The sequence below is a fragment of the Cupressus sempervirens genome, chromosome 7, assembly GCF_028749045.1.
Source record: "Cupressus sempervirens isolate cs-2001-9-10 chromosome 7, ASM2874904v1, whole genome shotgun sequence".
NCBI lineage: Eukaryota > Viridiplantae > Streptophyta > Pinopsida > Cupressales > Cupressaceae > Cupressus > Cupressus sempervirens.
The window spans coordinates 765,753,976-765,761,255 of record NC_143124.1 but is presented as its reverse complement, the minus strand read 5'-3'; positions in this window follow the sequence as shown (position 1 = coordinate 765,761,255).

Here is a 7,280-nt window from a genome sequence, read left to right as displayed (position 1 = left end):
ACACCACTGAAGTGTGTAGAAGCTAAAAATATCTTTCAAAAGTAAATTCTAATCTGAAGAACCTCCATTGAAATATAACTTGACCAGTTAGAGAAGACTATAATCTAGATGATTTCTCTTAGAAGACACTACTCGAATTAGAAGGCAAACAAGGCAAACAACTAAACTCAAAGATATTGATGACATAAAACACCAAAGCATGAAGAGCTAATCAACCAAAAATGGAAGGTTACATCCATAATAGGAACAAAAAGAAGATTTTCTATATGGTAAATAATCTATCTCACTAAAATGCATAAGTACCTAGGTACTGCATCTGGCCAATACATAGGAACAAATACTGAATACATAGATCACACTATCAAACAAAGGAAGGTTAAAGAACAATAGAAGAACCCCCCCTAATAGATACAAGGGTGAGGTGACAGAGAACTAGAAAAGTGGGCCAATAAAACTGCATGTCAAGGAACCATGTTCAAGATGCACACATATGTATGTGTATTGAGGTGATCAATCTTAGACATGTCATGAGGCTAATGTCATAGCATGGACACTTACTTAAAAAAGGAAGATGAAAAACTAGGGAAAATCATCAACCCCTCATGACACTCTTATCAAAATAGTGCATGTACAATAAGGCACAAGATGTGGTGAATCCCAAGAATATAATAATTTGCATGATTTTCCTCAGATGACATTGTTAGAAACAATAGTCCACCAAGATAACAAAGAGAGGGGGGAGGGGGTGAATCAGTTATCCAACAATTAAAACATTTAACTTCTTTAAATAAACTTAACCATTCAACAAATGTAAACAAAAACCATAATAAAATACTCTTAGACAATTACACCAGATATGTTGACTAGGGAAACCCTTGATTAGAGGGAAAACCCCAGTGGGAATGATGCCCACAAGATGATGTACTAATATAAATATTCCTTGTTAGAGGATGGACCTTGTTAGGAGTCTATTACAACATTTAGTGCATAGAGTTCCTGTTAGGAGACTTTGAATCCTTGTTAGGAGATTCCAACTCTGTTAGGAGTTATGGTATAATGTATGCAAGATGAGCCCACTGTCCAAACATGTAATTTCAACTACAAGAAGAGCTCACTACCCAAACAGGTAATTTACTATTATGTTACTCTTTCCTTTGTTCTTTCCTCTATCCTATCAACTAGACCAATCAGTGTCAGACCTTGTAGACCAGGTCACAAACCTCAGATCCAAATACCAAACCTCGGATCACTCAGCAAAACCTCAACAATGAAGTTTTGTTCACTTCTACACTACTCTGCTCAACTTCACATTCCACTCTCTCTACTGATTATCATCAATCATCAAGATCATATATGCCATTCATGATAAATGAAAATGTCCTTCCTTTATACCAAGTCCTCAAAACAATTCCCTGAGTCGGTTGTTAGTCCTTCTTAATTAATTATTATAGGACCACATTAAGAGCACATTACACTTAGCGATAACATTAATCTTCCACCTTATATCTTGAATAACTTTCCATACATGCAATATTATGACAAGTGATCTTATCCACATCATCTTCAATATGTCTTCTCCATGTCCTCAACCTCGATCCTCAAGATATCAAATCTACTAAGACATATGACAAGTTTACCAGAACATGTCTTTGTAAGCTCTATCTCATAACATACATAACCAAAACTTACATAAATTCTTCTAGACTTATTCTTTTTTCGTTCGACATTAACTGTATATACTAGATACTTAGAAGTATCTCCCATAACTTTGGGTGGTTATAATACTCAACTAGCCGTCCATATCAACTTGATCTTTCTTTTGTTCTTTTGTCAAATAGCATAGAAAATTGCTATGTTGACATCAATGAAAAACTTAGTCATGAATGTAACATATCATCATAGTAGTACTCCCCCATAGGAATATCATCAACATTCATGCTTTCAACTAATCTTCTAACAATCTCCTCATTTGGCATTGATGGAAACATAGATGAAAAACACCTAGTTCCAAGAATAGCAACAAAAGATTGTTCATCTTTAAATCCTCTTCATTAGTCATTCTCCCCCATTGATATACCTCAATGTTCTCTATACCAAACTATCATTCCATGTTGTGCTTATGTCGAACATCTTCAATTGTTATGTGTACTATTTTTCATGCCAAACTTCTCCCCCATTGACATCAATGTCAAAGGTAACCAACTCTGTTGCGTATGATAGGAAAGCAATTGGAAGCATCCCTTTCTCATCTTCCTAATCTCCAACAACTCCACCTTTCAAAATGAATTCTTTCAGGGCACATCCCCAATGCTATCCCAAACCTATCATTCCATACCCATCTCCACTTGGGTTACAACAAATTGGAAGGACCAGCACCATTGTGGTTAGGAAATATGACTACTTTGGTTTCGCTTTGGTTGCATGAATTCCCATTATTGAGTGGTTCATTTCCCTTGAGTCTATCTTGACCACCTTCTCTAAAATATCTTATATTAGGGGAAAACAACTTAATCAGTGGAAATCTAAGTCAAATATTACGTGGGGAATGGTCTCAGCTCAATGTCCTTCTTCTTTCAAGGTCTAATATAAAAGGAAGTATGCCACCTTGTATTGGAAATATCACCTCTCTCATCTATCTTAGATTGACAAATATGGAAAATATGGAAGGTCCTATTCCTCCTTCCATTGGAAATATTTCCACCTTGTAAAATTTGGTTTTATATGGCAAATCGCTGAATGGAGAGATTTTGCCATCACTTGGTCAAATTGTTACAGTAATATGTTACAAGGTCATCTTCCGTTTTCTTCAGTGTCAACATCAATCATGGAGCTATTGGATTTGTCTCATAATAGATTCATAGGATTTATTCTAGTGGATATTGAAAATCTTCTACCATCTATTCAATTGTTTTCACTTTCAACAAATGATCTACATGGTGATATACCTTCTTCAAGTTGTCTTCTACAAAATCTGGAGGTTTTAGATCTCTCAAACAATAAAATATTTGGTAAAACACCATCAACCATAATTAATTTTTCTAGTTTAAAAGGATTAAAGTTAGCAAATACAAGATTAATGGGACATATACCATATCATCAGGGAATGCTAAGTGAACTCAGTTCACTTCACCTTAAGAACAATATGTTAAAGGGAAACTTTCCATTAAGCTTTAAGAACTATTCTAGGTTGCAAATTTTAGATTTTGCCAATAATCATTTTTCTAGGAACATACCATCTTGGTTGGGTCAGTTCTCTGAATTGATGATACTTGTTTTGAGCTCTAATAAGTTTGAAGGAAAAATTCCACATCAATTAAGCAATCTATCAAGTCTCCATGTTTTGGATATTTCACAAAAAAAATTGATAGGTTCTATGCCACAACAATTAACAACATTGAAAAGTATGAGGAATTCTTCAATGGGAAACTCACATGACAATGGTGGTGGCTCTTACTATTACAAAGAAGAGATCCATGTGTTCAAAAAAGGATTAGAAGTGGTGTATGTTAGTTCAGTGATGTTACTTATAACTTGCATTGATCTATTTATAAATAATCTATTAGGTAACATTCTGTTAGCAATGGGGAACCTTAAAAGTCTTCACACATTGAACTTATTCAGATAATAGTCTCACAGGAGAGAATCCAAGCAATTTTTGATTAATTGCAGAGGTAGAGTCACTTGATCTTTCATATAATAAACTAAAAGGAAAGATTCCAAATGAAATTCTACAAGTTTCCTATCTAAGTTTTTATATTGTATCCAACAATAATCTTTGTGGAACAATACTAGAAGGGAGATAATTTAATACATTCAATTCCACTTATTTCTCTTGAAACCCCGATCTTTGTGGATTCCCAATTAATAAAAAATATTTTGGATGTGGAGATGTGTCAAATTATAACATACAAACCCCTATTCCTAGGAAACAGGATGATGAGGGAGGAGAAATTCCAAGGCATTGGTATGTAGAGTTGATAGCAAATGCTTCTATTGGATTTTGGGGAGTATTTAGAATCTTGGCTGCAAAAAGACATTAGAGGAGAAGATTCATTCATGCATTAGATGAGATGGGAATAAGTTTATTGAGTGGATTGATAGATAAATAACAATCTAGTAAAATTTTGAATAATCATTATCCTCAAATATTGTGATTGCAATGAGATTATGATGTAGTTTTATTGTAACTAAAAAAATTTGATGTCTTAGTTTTCACATTTATGAAGAAAAATATTAAAAGTATACGATGTTTTATACAACAGTTAATAAATCCTAAGTTAATTAAATAAATTATTAGTACAATTTTTATGCTTTAAAGTTTTAAATTAAAATTTTAGATATTTTTATTTAGCATAGAAGTACAAACATTTGACTTAGTATTTTCATGATTATGTTTTGACATTAAATTTTTTTATTTAACTAAAATACAATTGTTGACTAATACTTAGAACATATTCATTCATTAAGTAAATTGTTTAAATATTTGAATTCAATTTTTTGTATTATTCAAGAATATGTGTGTTTTTAAGGACCAATTATATCCTAATAGAATAAAACCATATGTTATACATGCCTTAAAGACAAGATAACTAATGTTGGCATTATCCTTTTGAAATAAGATTAGTAGAAGTTAATTGATGTAATTATATTTGCAAATATTAATACTAAAAAAACATAGGTGCATCCCCAAAGTTATATAATCAAACGTTATCATTTTAATAACACATCCCATATTTAAAAAATATTAATATTATAACCCTATCACTAATATATTTTTGATATATGTAAATATACAATAAAACAGTTAAATATATTCTTCAAATAAAAAAATAGTCAATTTAAGTAATAAATATTTATTCTCATTTTCTAGATATTTCTAAGATTTATGTTAGATTAAACTAAAATTCAATTCAAAGATATTTAACCTAGTTTTTCTAATTAAATCATTAATAGGAATCTTTTCATATTTTTGTTACCTCATTCTTTTGTGATGAGAATTTTTTTGTTGATAATTTTGATTAATGAAAATGGTTTGCTAAGGACACTCTAAAGATTTTCACAATATAATATATCATTCATTATAATTTTATTGGGTTATTATTATTATTTTCTATATGCATAAAATGTAAATTATTAATAAAAACATATTCAATTATGAAATCCCTCAACATTCCTTCAATTTGAAATGTAAAAAAATGTACATAAATAATTATTTTCTTAAATATATTTTCCTATATTTACTCATATCTCCTTAATGTATATTAAAATTTTTAAGATGGCTAATGGAAGATGGCCCCCTTAATACCTTAAGCACATAACAGAAAGAAAAAAATAACAACAATTCATGAGGATAAAATATGGGCTTCTTATTATCACCACAAATGCACAATTACAATATGCTAACCCACATGGGTGTCTTCATTATAGTAATCTGCAAGACAAAGCTGCAAACTATCACCTAGAGTTATCTTAGACAATCTACATACATTTCTTAAACATGCAATTTTATGCCACCCGAGAAGCTTCTAGACACTCAAACTTAATACCTTGGGCCAACATACCCCAACAATACATATAGAGTTGGCCAAATACACCACTGACATTTATTTTGGAATTTTTGGTTGGCCCAACTTTGGAAGGCCATAACTTTTCAATTATTGCTCCAATTAGCTATTATAACCACTTTTCATAATCCTCATCTTCTGATCTATAGGCTCATATTTGCACAAGTGACCATTTGTTGAGTTTTTAGGCCTCATTCAGGCACATTTAGGCCTTCAACAGTGACTCTAAATGTTTTATACCAAAAATTAATAGAAAGAATATGCAATAAATCCATGAATACCCATGATATGGCACTTAGCCTAAACTAGTAGGCTGATATGAGATTGTATGACTGACTTACTAAGTAGCAAGCCTCTAGTAAAAACAACTTTGCATTGAGACAACCCTTGTTCAAGAAACAAAAAGGAAATATTTTTGGGCGATTCAAGATTTCTCTTATACCTATGATGCTCCTACATCAAATGCCCAGGATAATTTGAGAAGCTACCTTGTTACATCTCAAGTATTTAGAGGAACAAAAAGATAGTTAACCATTCCTCCCTTTTCATTTGACTAGGCATTCTTCATAAGTTTTGTTCCTTGTAGTTTTCCAACATGACTATCCAACATCTCCTCAATCTCCTTTGTAGCTAAACTATCTGCTTGAATACTCCACTATGCTTCCGTAACTTCATCTCCATCAACTCCTTCATAATACTTTGTCAAATTTGAAATGTTAAATACTAGTCAAGTATTCAATTTAGTAGGAAATGCCACTTCATAGGCATTTCCAAAATCATTCCTTTTTACCATCTTGCATGGTCCAATCTTCTTCATTTTCAGCTTATTATATCTACCCACTAGAAAATGCTCCTTTCTCAAATGAACCAAGAGTTCATCTCCAATTTGGGATTCCTTATAGCTCCTTCTCACATCTTATTTAGCTTTATACTATGAATTCATCTTAATAATGTGCTTCCTCACCTTCGAATGGATATTCTTCAAATGTTCAACAAATTCTTCTACTTCAACACTACGTATTTCTCCTTTATCCAATTGCCTTAATTCAGAAGCATTTCTAAGACTACTCCCATATAAAATCTAGAATGGTGATTTACCAGAATTCTTTTTAATATAATTATTATATGTAAATTTTTCCCATGGTAAGATTTACTAGTACTCCTTTTGGTTTATCTCCAACCAAACATCTCAACAAGATTCCCAAACTACGATTCACAACTTCAGTCTATTTATTAGTCTTTGGATGAACCAAAATTCAAATCTATCTTTAATTTCAAACACAATATATGCTAGAAAAACCTAGAAAATTTGGTATGTTGATATGAAACTATACTATTTGGCAGACTATGTAGTCTCACCACTTCTCTGAAAAACAACTCTGCCATGTATGAACATCATCACTAGACTTCCTGCAAAGAATGAAATGTGCCATCTTTGAAAATCTATTAACCACTACAAAAATAAAATTATTCCCTCATATAGTCCTTGTTAATCCAAGAATAAAGTCCATGTTGACATCCTCCCACAACTTCTCTAGTACAGGTAACGGCCGATACAACCCCATATTCTACTTCACTCCTTTTGTCATCTGACATACTCTGTAACTCTACACAAACTTCTTCACATCCTACTACAATTGTGGCCAATAATAATTCTTAGCAACCAAAGAAATTGTCTTATCTCTCCCAAAATGTCCATCCAATCCTCCACTTTGG